The sequence below is a fragment of the Podarcis gaigeae genome (genome assembly GCF_964106915.1).
Source record: "Podarcis gaigeae genome assembly, chromosome: 3".
NCBI lineage: Eukaryota > Metazoa > Chordata > Lepidosauria > Squamata > Lacertidae > Podarcis > Podarcis gaigeae.
In genome coordinates, this window is record NC_139680.1 from 3,554,548 (window position 1) to 3,568,633 (window position 14,086).

The following is a 14,086-nucleotide window of genomic DNA, read 5'->3' on the forward strand; positions in this document are numbered from 1 at the left end:
CGACTGCTTTTCAACAGCTTGCAGAGCTCCTAGCAGCTAAACTACTATGAAAAAGAATGATAAAAAGCTGGAGTTCAGCTACTAATTAACAGAAGCTGGAAGAAAAGACAAGAGGGGTTAAATGGATCACTAGTTGCTTGGCTGCCTCTTCTGAAACTTTGGGTTTTTTTCCACCAGCAAAGAACAGACCTTTAACCCAAATATTACTGTTTGCAATGCATCACCATCTAACAAGATAAGCAGTGATGTTGTGAACAGGTAAACACCATGAGCCAGTTACAATTGCTTTGACTATGTTTGTGGAAGAATATCAGCAATTCAATGAGAGGGCAGCTCAGAAGGGCCAACTCTGTGTTGCACTATGTTATGCATCCATCATGTGTTCAGATTCTTAGTACCATCTGAATAGTCAACGATGTGTCAAAGAGAAAGGATTGAGTAATGAATCATGCAACACTTTCCAAGTGCCATGGTGACTAAGATTACAAGCTTTCCACAGTGACGAACCCAAACTCTTCAACTATGAAAGGAAAAGAAAAAGAAAAAGACTAGCCAGGAGCCCTCATGCTTGTCCTCCGTTCATATCTCTATACCGGGGTGTCCAACTTCCAAGAGATTGCGATCTACTCCCACTATAAACAAACTGGCAGTGATCTACCCATTGGATTGACTGGAGTTTTTGAGCTTTTGGGGGGGGGAGGATCAGCCAAAGTTGTTGCGTTGGTTTGTCTGGGGGGGGGGCATCAGTGTCCCTCGATTGACCAGGATTGACCAGGTACATCAGTGATCGACAGGTAGATCGTGATCGACCTGTTGGACACCCCTGCTCTATAACATGTACTCTTACGATTGGGCTACTTGGCTTACGTCCTCCCCTTCCATAGATGGCCAACAAAAAATGGAAAGAAAGAGCAGTTATTGCTCAGCACTCCTGGAATGGGATCATGGACAATGCAAGTGAGCTTAGTCCCAGTTTATCCAACAACTGTTGAAGAGGTGCTGCATTCTGCTAGTGGATCACCCACATTACACTGCAGGGGCCTGAAATGAAGCCTTGATGTTTTCCATGAGTATGTTTAGACCTCAGAAATATTTAACCATGCCAAGTAACATTCTAAAGGTAAAGGTAAAGGGACCCCTGACCATTAGGTCCAGTCGGGGACGACTCTGGAGCTGTGGCGCTCATCTCGCTTTATTGGCCGAGGGAGCCAGCGTACAGCTTCCAGGTCATGTGGCCAGCATGACTAAGCTGCACGGAAACGCCATTTACCTTCCCGCAGGAGCGGTACCTATTTATCTACTTGCACTTTGATGTGCTTTCGAAGTGCTAGGTTGGCAGGAGCAGGGACCGAGCAACGGGAGCTCACCCCATCAAGGGAATTTGAACCGCCGACCTTCTGATTGGCAAGCCCTAGGCTCTGTGGTTTAACCCACAGGGCCACCTACATCCCATAACATTCTATTCATTCTACTCATGTCTAATTAGGCTCTATACTAAGCTACTGATGATGAAATTATTTCATCAAGTTTCCCTCTGCTTAAAGAAAAATAAAAAATCCAACCAGCATTAAAACACTGGTTAGGACTTCTATTTGATTAAATACCAATTGCCTCTCAAGGGGTTTCTGCTCTATTTTTTCTTAGCTGAATATACAGTAATGCAACATTTCATTATTCATCTTCTGTGCTGCATCTAAATGGTCTAAAGATGTGTGACTTATCTAGCTGTTGCCACCAATGCTAGTGCTAATTTCCAGAGTGAAAGTTGTTACTCTACAACAGGGATCAGCAACCTTTTTCAGCCGTGGGCCGGTCCACCATCCCTCAGACCATGTGGGGGGCCAGACTATATTTTCGGGGGGGGGGATGAACAAATGCCTATGCCCCACAAATACCACAGAGACGTATTTTAAATAAAAGGACACATTCTACTCATGTAAAAACACACTGATTCCCAGACCATCCATGGGCCAGATTGAGAAGGCGATTGGGCGCATCTGCCCCCCGGGGCCTTAGGTTGCCTACCCCTGCTCTACAAGGTTAGCATTTGTTTACTATCCATGTTGTTCTGTCCACTGTGCACAATGGCCAGATTCAATGGCCTTCAGGTGACCAAAGGAACTACGGCTTGTTTTAACACACTTTGTCCTCCTTCTGTCCTCTTATTCCCACTCTCAGCTGTCTCTCCACTTGACATCCAAAAAGGAAACACCAGGGAAAGTGGGGAAAGCCTCTGTTAGCACGTTTGCCACATTAGCAACCCTTGGCTTACTGTGAGGTGTCAGATGAGTCACTGGTTAAAGATGCACATGAAAAAACTCTTGAGGATAATTTAGTAGCTATGATTCTACAAATGTGTAAAGAGCCAGTATGTTAAGTTTTTCTTATCTGAAAGGGAAACCAAGTAACCACATTTCAGAGCTAAGATGAAACTATTAGGACTGCAATCATTACACACTTGCTACATGGGAGCAAAAGCTTTTATTTAAATCAGATTCTTTGAAGAATATAAACATAAAACAACACATTTCATTTTAAAGTATCATAGTTTGAAATTATGTGACTGTGTTATTAAAGGTCTAAACACAAAATCTATTTGAACTGAAATTTCATCCAACACTTTTTACTAGAGTTTAAGAGTTATTTCAACTAGGTTTTACTCAGAGTAGACCCAGTGAAATCAATGCATCTGACAGTCATGTTCATTCATTTCAATGGCTCTACTCAAAGTAAAATTTAGCTGAATACTACCCAAACTCTTTCTATTTAAAAACAAACCCAGGGACAAAAAATACAGTGGTACCTCGGGTTACAGACGCTTCAGGTTACAGACTCCGCTAACCCAGAAATAGTGCTTCAGGTTAAGAACTTTGCTTCAGGATGAGAACAGAAATCGTGCTCTGGCAGCACGGCAGCAGCGGGAGGCCCCATTAGCTAAAGCGGTGCTTCAGGTTAAGAACAGTTTCAGGTTAAGAACGGACCTCCGGAACGAATTAAATTCTTAACCCGAGGTACCACTGTATTTGACTTCTGGAGGTGAAGCCCTTATAAATAGGTCAAGAGCTCTGAGGTGGGGACATGTTGACTACTGCTCCTGGTCATGGTAGAAACTGTCACTTGTGTTCCCTTCTTAAATGTGATGCTCAGATTGTGCTAGCCCTTCTTCTATAACAGCAGACATCACGGACGCATACAGGGAAGGTGGGGAGAAAGCATGGAAAATTGCTTGGGGGCACATGTATAATTTGAAATGGTAAAGGGACCCCTGACCATTAAGTCCAGTCGCGGACGAGTCTGGGGTTGCGGCGCTCATCTCGCTTTACTGGCCGAGGGAGCCAGTGTCTGGAGGGTAATTCAGTCAGCTGCTTCACTCCTTTTCTGGTCAAGTGGTAGAAGAATGCAGAGTAGTCTGCATTCCTGAAAGACACTCCAGTAGTAGTGCTTGGAATGGAAGGGTTGCTTTGCCAGCAGCCTTGGACCAGCAGCTATAGTGTCATAAGTGTGATAATGGCTGGTTGAGCAATGGCTAAGAACAAGTAGCATGTATCAGTCTCAGTCACCAGCTGAAGTGCCTTCAAGTTTTTGCTCAGGGCACATTCATCAAGGCAGGCATGCTACTACTCTCTAGTATGACAAATTGCCAGCTATCCTCCAAGCTCTGAAGGTGCTGAGGTACATGGGAAATCTCCAAGCAACTGTGTGGTGACCCCGCCCCCGCTCCCTCTCCCTCTCCAGTTCCAAGGTTTGGAGAAAGGCTACATATTGTAGATGGGAGAACCAAAGGCCTGAGGGTCAAATGTGACCCTCAAGATCTCTGACTAGCTCTTGGAACTCTCCCCAGGCCACATCCCTCAATGGCCTTGTGTCCTTCAACTCTAACAATGACTTGGAGGTCTTTAAACAGAGGCTTGACAACCATATGTCAGGAGTGCTCTGGTGGTGTTTCCTGCTTGGCAGGGGGTTGGACTCGATGGCCCTTGGGGTCTCTTCCAACTCTATGATTCTATGATTCTTGCTTACCTTAGGGTTGCCATACACCCAGAATTTCCTGGACATAGCCAGGATTCAGCAGTCTGGGCAGAAATCGCTGAAATGTCCGGGAAAATCTGGACGTATGGCAATCCATGTCAGCAGTGTTGTTTTTGCCGATTTCCCTTAAAAATAGCTCAACAACTTCTTGGGGGTGGTGGATTTTGTCCGGATTTTCACCTTTTGAAATATGGCAGCCCTGAATTTGTCAAAAATGTATAACTTGCTGTTGGAATGGAATACACAGGATGAAATAGTCAAATCAGCTATGATCAAGTGGGCACAAGATATTGGCCATAACATTATGTTTGAGGACTGGGAACAGTTGTGGACCACCGGTATTAAATTTACGGCATGTAATGCCCTAAAAGAAAATATTATGAAAATGATTTATAGGTGGTACATGACTCCAGTCAAGCTTGCAAAAATTTACCACTTGTCTGACAATAAGTGTTGGAAATGTAAAGAAACTGAAGGTACATTCTTTCACCTTTGGTGGACATGCCCAAGGATTAAGACCTTCTGGGAGATGATTTATAATGAAATGAAAAAGGTATTTAAATATACCTTTCTGAAGAAACCAGAGGCCTTTCTCCTGGGCATGGTTGGCCAATTGGTGTCAAAGAAGGATAGAACATTTTCTATGTATGCTACAACAGCAGCAAGAACACTCATCGCAAAGTATTGGAAGACAGAAGAGTTACCCACCGTGGAAGAATGGCAGATGAAGGTTATAAACTATATGGGATTGGCAGAAATGACCGGCAGAATTTGAGACCAGGGAAAAGAGACGGCGGAAGAAGATTGGAAGAAATTTAAGGATTATCTTAAGAAACATTGTAAGATTATTGAATGTTAGAACGATGTGGATTTAGAAATTAAGGGGTTCTTAGCTGTAATGATTAGGTAATTAAGAAAAAGAAAGATTAAAAATTAAACAGAAATTAGGGGAAGGATTTGTTGAATTGATTTAATTAGAGATTGGAATACAGGAAGGGGAGGTATGAGGAGGTCGGGAAAGTAAGTTTTATGAATATAAGGGATTGAAATTATACTTGTTATTGTATGTGTTGTGTATGTATGTCTTATTGCTTTTTCTGTTTTTCTTGTTTTTTCTATTTTATAGAATTCTCTGAAAACTTTAATAAATATCTTTTTAAAAAAAGAAATATGGCAGCCCTAGCCTGCCTGGATGGAAGAGGGAATGGTGTGGGTGGCTGGGTAGAAGGTAGCCTACTGTATAAACTCACAAGATTACATTTATTACGTTTCCCACCCTGGCCTCTAGCCCTGCCCACAATTTACATGAGATCCCTGGAAAGTTGCCCAGAAGACAATGTGGTCCTCAGGCGAAAGAGGCATGCAGGCAAAATGTTTGATACCAGGGCCTAAAGCCCACTGTGTGGCTTCAGGAAATACTGCCCAACAGTGCATGATCCTCTCTACTTCTTTCTGGATCAGAGAACTGGTGGGGGGAGGGCTAGCAACTGCAATGTTTGGCTAAGCCAGCAAGGTTAGAATTACACAGCCCTATTCTCGACTCCGTTTTCTCTGCTCAGTGATCTCATATTATTATGTAAGTACTCATTGAAAGTATGCTCTCTCTCACAGTAGTTGAATTAGTAGCATGCACTGGTACTTTCCCCCTCTCTCTGATCCAGAGTTTACATTGTGTTGGTGCCCAGCAGAATAAGTGGTGCTTATTTATTTAGGAATATTTTTACCTCCTCCCTCAGTATTGCTGAAGTGACATTGTTCCCTTCTTCATGTGCCTCCTCCTTGAGAGGTCAGGAGGGTGGCAACACGAGAAAGGGCCGTCTCTGCAGTGGCTCCCTGGCTTTTACCGGACCGTGATTTAACCAGGCTTTTGCCGGACTTGATTTAACATCCTATACCCTTTTAAAAATGCTGGCTCTTTTTTTGAGGGGGGGGGAGTTATTGGGTTATTATTTTTGTTTTGATTTTATGTACTTGATGTTTTATGTGAACTGCCCTGAGACCTTCAGGTATGGGGCAGTATAGAAATTAAATAAATAAATAAAACCATTAGAAACAATAAAATCAAAGGGCAATAAAATAGCAAAAGCATAAAGTTGCAACAGCATAATAAAACAAAATTCAGCCAAGGTGGTCTTGGGAAATAAGCAGGCATTTGCATAACAACAGTAATGTGTAAGAGCCTTTGCCAGAAGCTTCCCTAAGGAAGACATTCCAGAGGCAGGAAGCCAACACCAAAAAAAGCAGAGATACAGAGAAAAGGTTCTCCAAAGGTCTACTTAGCATATGGGCCAGGTCATTCGCTGAAGGAAGTACTTTAGTACCTGGGTCCCAATTTATATAGGGCTTTAAAAAGGAAAACACTTACACAATGAATCAAGTCTAGCAACTTGACAGGGCTACTTCTGGGTAAACATGCAGCCTACGCTGTTGAATATTCCAGGTGCAATCTTTGGCCCACCAAGGACTATAAGGCCTACTGCATTCAGCTAAAATCTGACCTGCTATTTTATGAATTGCCGCAGCTAACCCTTATGTTTATACAAAAAAAATTCCTTCCAGTAGCACCTTAAAGACCAACTAAGTTAGTTCTTGGTATGAGCTTTTGTGTGCATGCACACTTCTTCAGATACGAAGAAGTGTGCATGCACACGAAAGCTCATACCAAGAACTAACTTAGTTGGTCTTTAAGGTGCTACTGGAAGGAATTTTTTTTGTTTTGACTATGGCAGACCAACACAGCTACCTATCTGTAACCCTTATGTTTATGTTGCTGTTTCTGAGCAACTCCAGCTAGTGGATCTGGGGCTCTGGAATGAAAAAACAAAATAGACCCCCATCAGCCTAAAGTAATGTGTGGTGTATTGTTAGGTATTTATTATTGTGCACGGCAAGCTAGGACTATCTTTACTGTCAATCAGGTGGCAAGAACGTTTTACTTTTGTAACAAGGAGAAACATTTCTGTCCACTATCTAGCTGTCCTTGCTTCTGGAGAGTGCCCAAACTTAAGTCTTCATGTGTTATGCTGCTTGGTATACTTGCAGAAATCCTCAAATTCACAATTGCTGCCCCAAGCAATTACAAATCATTGCAGCTCACATGTGTGGGCTACACTCCCAGAAGTATGACCAGAGGTTCTTTGATAATGTTAGAAGAGAATGAGATTTTTAATCGCAAAGTTGTGGGTTTGAGCCCCACATTAGGCAAAAAGATTCCTGCATTGCAGGGGTTGGACTGTTACCCTCATGGTCCCTTCCAGTTTGATGATTCTGTAAGTTTTAATTGCTACGGCAACCAAGACAGGGTTAAACATTCAGGACATTTTATAATCAGCCCTTTCCCCTGGCAATTCAAAGCATGATTTAAAATCCCCTTGATCCACCCACACAGAACATCCTGACTTTTTAAGAACATGGTCTTCTAAGAGATCCTCACCTTTTATTATAACTTGTTCCTTAAAGTGTGTGTGTGTGTCAGACTAGCAGACTCATGATTTTTACAATCCTGATTAACTACAAAATAGCATATAGATTTCAAAGTTTGAAAAGTGGAGTAGCATCTAAGAGCTATGCATTGACAAACGCACTTCTCTATGTTTGTTTTGTCCTTTGTCCATAACATTTGACGTACACTTAAACCTTTATTCAGTAATAACTTTCACTGAGTTATTACAAAGGATTTACTAAACAGGATTTACTTCCAAGCATAAACTCTTTTTTCAGTTTCTGTAATCTACCTTTAATCTGCATCATGCACAAAGAGCCCTAAGGCTTCTTTCATGAATACACATATGCAAACACTACCAAGCAGCATACAGTATTTGGAAGACACTTGAAACTGAGCAGTTGCCTTGATTTACCAGTGTCTGTAAACAGAATGGTCGCAATTATCGAGCTTCAGTACTTCCTATAGCCAGCAATCAGATTCACCATATGGTAATTCTCTTCAGTCTGCCTCAGCTCCAATCCGCATGCTGGTGTTCTGCTACTGCCTTCCATACTCTCCAGCGCCACTCCCTTGCCAACAGTCCCTTCTCCTCCACCATTCCAGGTCCCCCCAATCTGGTGCCCAACATTGGTTTTAGATTACAACTTCCATCAATCCTAAGAATTAAGCATCCTGGTTGGGGGGGTGATGGGTGTTTAAAGTACACAAAACATCTGGCTGGTATCAGGTTGAGGGAGGTTACGTCAGACTCTTAAGCAGTCAGCTTTCCCCCAATCTTTAAAAAATATATATATTTGATTATAATGTACAAAACAAAACAGGTGAGGATGTGTGTTTGTCTCTCATAAGTAAGTGTATTAAGTTCTGTCCCAGAACCTGAGGAATGCAGATGACATGTTTATAGCAGACTGAAGTTCTTTCATGTATATCACAAACGTCTCCCAAGTTGCCACAAAATTCCAGTGCCTTTGCCTTCCCCTTTGCTTATGTTAAAAGTTTAATTCTCTACCATGGCTACATGCTACTCTTTGCAACCGACTCTTAAGCAGCCAGTTGATCCCTCCCTACCTGTAGCATGGCAACTTTTCTCCAGGTTGTTGTACAACTGACCCAGCATGTGACAAAGGGGAAGGCCTATTAACACCCTGATAACATGGTGACACACCAGGGAATTATGGAAATAGTCCATTCACTTCCTTGGATTATGAGAAGTTTCAAAAGGCACCCTTTTGCTACCTTTCACCTAAGCCATACCAGATATATTCTACTCTATGAAAATTAAATGACACTTAATGGGAAAAACCTACAGCATGGGGCATTTTATGAAAGCTAACATTACTGTTGTCATGCAGGTGACTAGTTAGAGGTAGAGGTAAGGAAACATAAATATCCATGACTATATCCCTATCTATGAAACAGTGGTATTTACCACTTTTAATAAAGTGCTTTGTAACATAACAAAAACTCATTGCAACACGTAATTTTTGTGATATTTGGCAAGAATGGAAAGATTCAAGAGCACAAAAGAATCAAGGATTCCCCTTATCTGATGAAAGGTAACCAATTCTTGTCAAAACAGATTCCATATTACCTAGCTGAATCCTAAAGTTAATCATTAAACTACACCATGGTGGGCTGTTATCTGAAGGTCATGCTAAAGGCTTTTAAAACAATTTCTGCTATACATTCTTGTGTTAAAGACCAACTAAATTTAAAGTAGGTTATTTTAAGGTTTATTCATGTTTGATGTCTGCACCTGTATCAGTGTGGTAAATTCTTTATGCGTGAAATCACCCTCATGGAGTGAGATCATTGTGTCAAACCCTACAATAACTCCACTAAATGTGAAAGAAGAAAACCTGCCCAGATGCTAAAAAAAGAACTCCTATTGAATTCCAGAGGATGCTTCCAATGTTTGGAGCAAATTGGCATGGATTATGCTCGCCACTTCCAATTTAGAATGAATTATTTTTCCACTTTACAGCAGAGGGCTGCAGCTTCTAAGGGGCAACTGTCAGTAGAACTGCCCCACTTCACAACAAGGGCTCTGTGTTGCAATTTTCTTCAATATACTGTAATTCATGACCAATGCCAGAAGATCACAAGGTAAGAGCAGCCAGGGCAAGCGCCTGCTATATTCCTCCTTTCAAATTTGTAACTAGGGGGAGCCCTGTTTAGTTAACACTAAACAAATCTCAAGGCCAACTTACTTTTTCACTCAAGCAGAAACAGAAACTGCTCTGTGTCATGTTGATACCTGAGTAACAGCAGCAGAAATCTGGCCCAACTTCTTTTTATTATCCAGATTTCACCATCACCCTTAGTCAACCACCCGCCCCCTCCCAACGGGGCAACCATATACATATGCACTTAGAAGTCGTCGCGCCCGCCCCCAATCAAATGTAAAAGTCAATGTGTCTGGGATTGCAGCCTAAATGTATTTGTAGACAAAACCCCTCTACATTTTCACTTGCGCCCACATGAACTCTACCATTCCTGAATACAGTATAGACAAGGCTGATGAATGGCCTGTGCAGGTCGGACAGGCAGCGGACTGCTGGGGGGGGGGGGGGAGAAAGAGAAGAGAACGAGAAGAGAAGAGGCACGCCAGAAGGAGACAGGCTCCAATCTCAACGCCACAAATCTGAGTCTCTCTCGCACGCGGCCACCGAGGACGCCCGAAGAGGAAATTCCCCAGTTTGTCTCGTAGACCTCAACGCCCATTCTTGAAGCCACAGGCTGAGCTAGAATTTTCCACGTCCAAGCCGGGGGAGCGGGGCGGAAAGCGAGCCAAACCCCCGAAGCCGGCTGGCGGCTGAGGGCGCCCGGCGGAGCCCGGGGCGGGCGGGCGGGCGGGGAAGGGGAGCGAGGGAGGAGAGGGCGCCAAGTCCGCCAACTTCCGACGCCCGGCCGAAAGCCCAGCCTCCCTTCTCCCCACCACGCCGGAGCAGCCCGCAGGTTTCCCGGCGAGGAGGGCTGCGGCCGCGGGTCCAGTCCTGCCTTTCCCGCCTCGCCCGCCCCTCGCTCCACACACACACACCTCGGCGACGGGGTTCGCCTTACCTTGGCAGACAATGGCCCGGGCCGCCGCTGCTGCTCCTACTCGTGCCGTCGTCGGTGGATCCGCCACCATCGCTTTTCAGGTGGCGATGGCCTCGTCGGCGGCGCCAGAACCCGCCGCGGCTGCTCCCATTGCGCGCCGCTTCCGCCGCGGCGGCCCGGCGTGCCTCCCCCCCGCCCCCAGGTGCGGCTCCTCCGCTCTTCTCGCCGGGAACGAGGCCGGTGCTGGAGGCCTGGCGGCGGGGCGCGCGGCTTCCCTCGGCTCTCCCCGACGGCAGCAGGGAAGGGAGAGTTGAAGTCCGGGAAAGGGCGGGGGGCGACGCCGCCAACGCCGCTTCCGCCGGCTTCCTCCTCCCTCTTTGCGCGCCAGTGACTCACTCCCTCGCGGGGCGACTCCGACAGAGAGCGCGATGCTCTCGAGGGCACAGCGCGGACGATGCCTAACCCAGCAGCAGCAGCAGCGACGGCACCGGCGCCGCGGGCCCGCCAGCTCGCCGGGTGCCGGGGGACATGCTGGCCAGGAGGCTAGCTGCTCCGAGGGGAGGGCAGGGCGCCGGCGGCGGTGCGGCCACTTGTTGCTCGGGTGCCCTCCGAGGCTGCTCCGCTTCTCGCCCCGCTCGCGCAGGAAGCCAAGGCAGCCCCTCAGGCGGCCACGCTGCCGCTGCCACCGGAGGAACAGACGGGGAACGGGGAGAGGAGCGAGCCAGCGAGCGAGAGGAGCCAAGCTCCACCTCCTGGGCGGCCTCGGAGACAGGCCTCGCGGGGGGAGGCGGAGAGGGAGAGGGAGCCCGAAAGAGTCCCGCTCCTTCCTTCCCCGCGCCTGCTGGAAGTTCAGAAAAGGAGCGAGCGGGGGCGAAGGGGGAAGAAGAGCGAAGGCAAGGGAGGAGAACGCGAAACAGCAGCTGCGGATCTAACGCGGAAACAAGCCCGTTGCGGCCACGTCTGAACAAACAAACTTGCTCAAACTTCCCTTGGCCGCTGGGCTGAGCACGGCCCTGAAAGGGCTCGACGTAGCGGAGGGGCCGGGACGGGGGGTTGAAGGCACCTTGGCAGGTGCGCGATGCCGCCGGAGCGCCTGGCAGGGTTTCTGCTGTAAAGCCCGCGGGTGAGATGCCAACGAGGGCGTTTGCAGTTGCAGACAAGGGTCTTCCGGGTAAACGGGTCGTAAAGATCCTTCCCCCCCCCCCCCGGTTTGGCATCTTAGCCCCCACCACATTCCTGCTTCTTCAGCCCTCTTCACCGGCTGGTGGGTTTTGGCTGTTTGGGTTGTATATTTCTACCAGCTCCTCAATCGTAGGTCTGCCAACCCTCTTTCCATTCTGGGCATGTATAGAGGCATTTTTGCACCTGGGTGCACCTTTAAAAATAATCCCAGGACGCACACAAGAATAAATGTTACTAGCTGTTTTGTATTTTTCTGTTGTAAACAGCCCTGAGATCTTTGGATGAGGGTGGTATACAAATTTAATAAATAATAATAACAATAACAATAGCCTTAGTTATTCTGCTGCACAATAGGGAAAAATGGGAGCTTGTGGTTTTTTGCATGAGGCAATATCCTTTCCTGTTGTTGCTTTTTAAATACTGAGATCTTGTGAAAGAATGGTAGTTACCTGACTTGCATAAGGTTTGTTTAAGAGTTGTACTGAGGTGGCAGAATTATAGATTATACTTTCAGCGTACAGCAGTTGGAGGAAATTGGTGTGATGAGTGACCATCTACTGTGCTCAGGTGAGGGGCAAATAGACATTAGGGGTGTGGTGCTATGAGGCTGCTTATTGAAACATCATGCGTGACAAAAGGCCAACTCAAAAAAATACACTAACAATCTTCTACCGGGGGTGATTGGATGGGTGGCTGGGTTATTTTCACTTATCAGATTTTTTACATTAAGGGGAAATCTGCATTAAGTGTGTGTAAATCAATAAATACAGGCCAACGTATTGATGCCCACAATGTTGTGTGGACTCTGTGAAAATCATATGTTCACGAACTCATTCCAAAATTCCGGTAGCTCTTTTGTCTGGAAGCCCCCCAATTACTTTGTTGCTTTCCTGTTCTTCCTTCACTATCATCAGGACAAATTAGGGCTTCAGTTTTTCATCCACATTTGGTATAATTACACACACAAGCAATTAGTGCACCAAAACAGAATCTCCTCTAGGGGTTTGCTGGAGTAAATTCTCATTAGAATTCAGCACAAATACAAGGAAACGGATCCTTGCATGTCGTCTCCAGCTGTTAGCCAGTCTAAATTCTACAAGACATCTGCTAGTTCTGATAGTCACTTCATTACCAAAGTCGATGTAATAATTGCTATTAACAGGACAAGAATTCAGACCTTGGTATGGAAGGGGAAAGCTATTTTGAGGGAAAGGAGTAAGAGTCATCAGGTTCCAAAGGCCAATCCAACTCTCATGTAAATTTGAGACTAAACTGTTACAAAGCAGTGTAGTTTGAGAGCATTGTTGTGGTATGTTTGTACATTCAAACAATTTATGTATAAACTTAAAACAGACTCGCTTGAGTTGGTTGTATGTCTATAGCAGCCGACTCATTTTGCTTTTATAAGTAGCAGTGAGCCATATACCGGTAATAGCAAAGTGTATGGGAGAGCTAGGATTCTATTGCCAGTCCATTTTTCATCTAAAAAGTATGGAGCCCCTTGCCCCCTCCAGCACTTTCAACTCATCTACTCCTCTCTCAGCCAAGTGCAACAAAATTAAGGGTTCAATTCTGTGCACTCCAACTTTAAAGTAACCCCACTTAGGATAGAACTGCAGTGACAACATTCTTCCCAACACAAGTCATACAGGAAAATGTAAACAAGTTCTTAGTTCACACTGTAGCACTATGTCTTATAAACTATATTTTTGTGTGTAAGAGAGTTTATGTGTCATCAAATTTCTAAATTAATGCCATGCAGTTTAATGTCAGTATATATTAATCATCCTTCTAAAACTTGTAGAAGTTCTCAAGAGTATAGTAAAAAGTGTGTATTTTAAGCTTAGAAAAAAATCTAGCTTTAATGCAGAGCTTTCCAAACGTTGGTGACACACTTTTTAGACACTTTTTACTGTTTCGTGACACAGTAATTGAGTTTTACTAGCAAACCAGAGGTTAAACTAATCCCTTTCCAGCCCCAGGAGGAGTGTGGGGAGCGTTCGTGTGACACACTGCAGCCGACACACTGTGTCACGACACACAGTTTGGAAAGCTCTGCTTTAATGTAAATCGGGGTCCCCAACGTTTTTGGGCCTGGGAGCAGATTTGGAAATCTAAGAAATTGCTGTGTGCACCACAAAGTGCTCAATTCACACCAGATAAAACAAAAAAAAATTCCTTCCAGTAGCACCTTAAAGACCAACTAAGTTAGTTCTTCGTATGAACTTTCGTGTGCATGCACACTTCTTCTTCGTATCTGAAAAAGTGTGCATGCACACGAAAGCTCATACCAAGAACTGACTTAGTTGGTCTTTAAGGTGCTACTGGAAGGAATTTTTTTTTTTTGGACTATGGCAGACCAACACGGCTACCTATCTGTAACCACAC

At 45.1% G+C, this 14,086-nt stretch overlaps 1 protein-coding gene and 1 long non-coding RNA gene across 4 annotated transcripts in view; one reads left to right on the forward strand and one right to left on the reverse strand.

Moving 5' to 3' along the window:
* The window catches only part of B3GNT2 (UDP-GlcNAc:betaGal beta-1,3-N-acetylglucosaminyltransferase 2), a 50,681-nt gene that overhangs the window by 14,099 nt on the left and 22,496 nt on the right, over nucleotides 1-14,086 (reverse strand). The window contains exon 1 of one of the 3 annotated variants that reach the window (XM_083730663.1): nucleotides 10,538-12,479. The exons of the other annotated variants lie outside the window; for them this stretch is intronic. The gene's annotated coding sequence lies outside the window, so the exon portion shown is untranslated. Of the gene's footprint in view, nucleotides 1-10,537; nucleotides 12,480-14,086 lie in introns of those variants that run through there. 3 annotated transcript variants of the gene reach the window in all.
* LOC310840739 overlaps nucleotides 1-14,086 on the forward strand; it is a 31,565-nt gene that overhangs the window by 4,029 nt on the left and 13,450 nt on the right. The window contains exon 4 of the long non-coding RNA XR_014562074.1: nucleotides 9,459-9,580. This is a non-coding gene — a long non-coding RNA (uncharacterized lncRNA). The remainder of the gene's footprint in view (nucleotides 1-9,458; nucleotides 9,581-14,086) is intronic.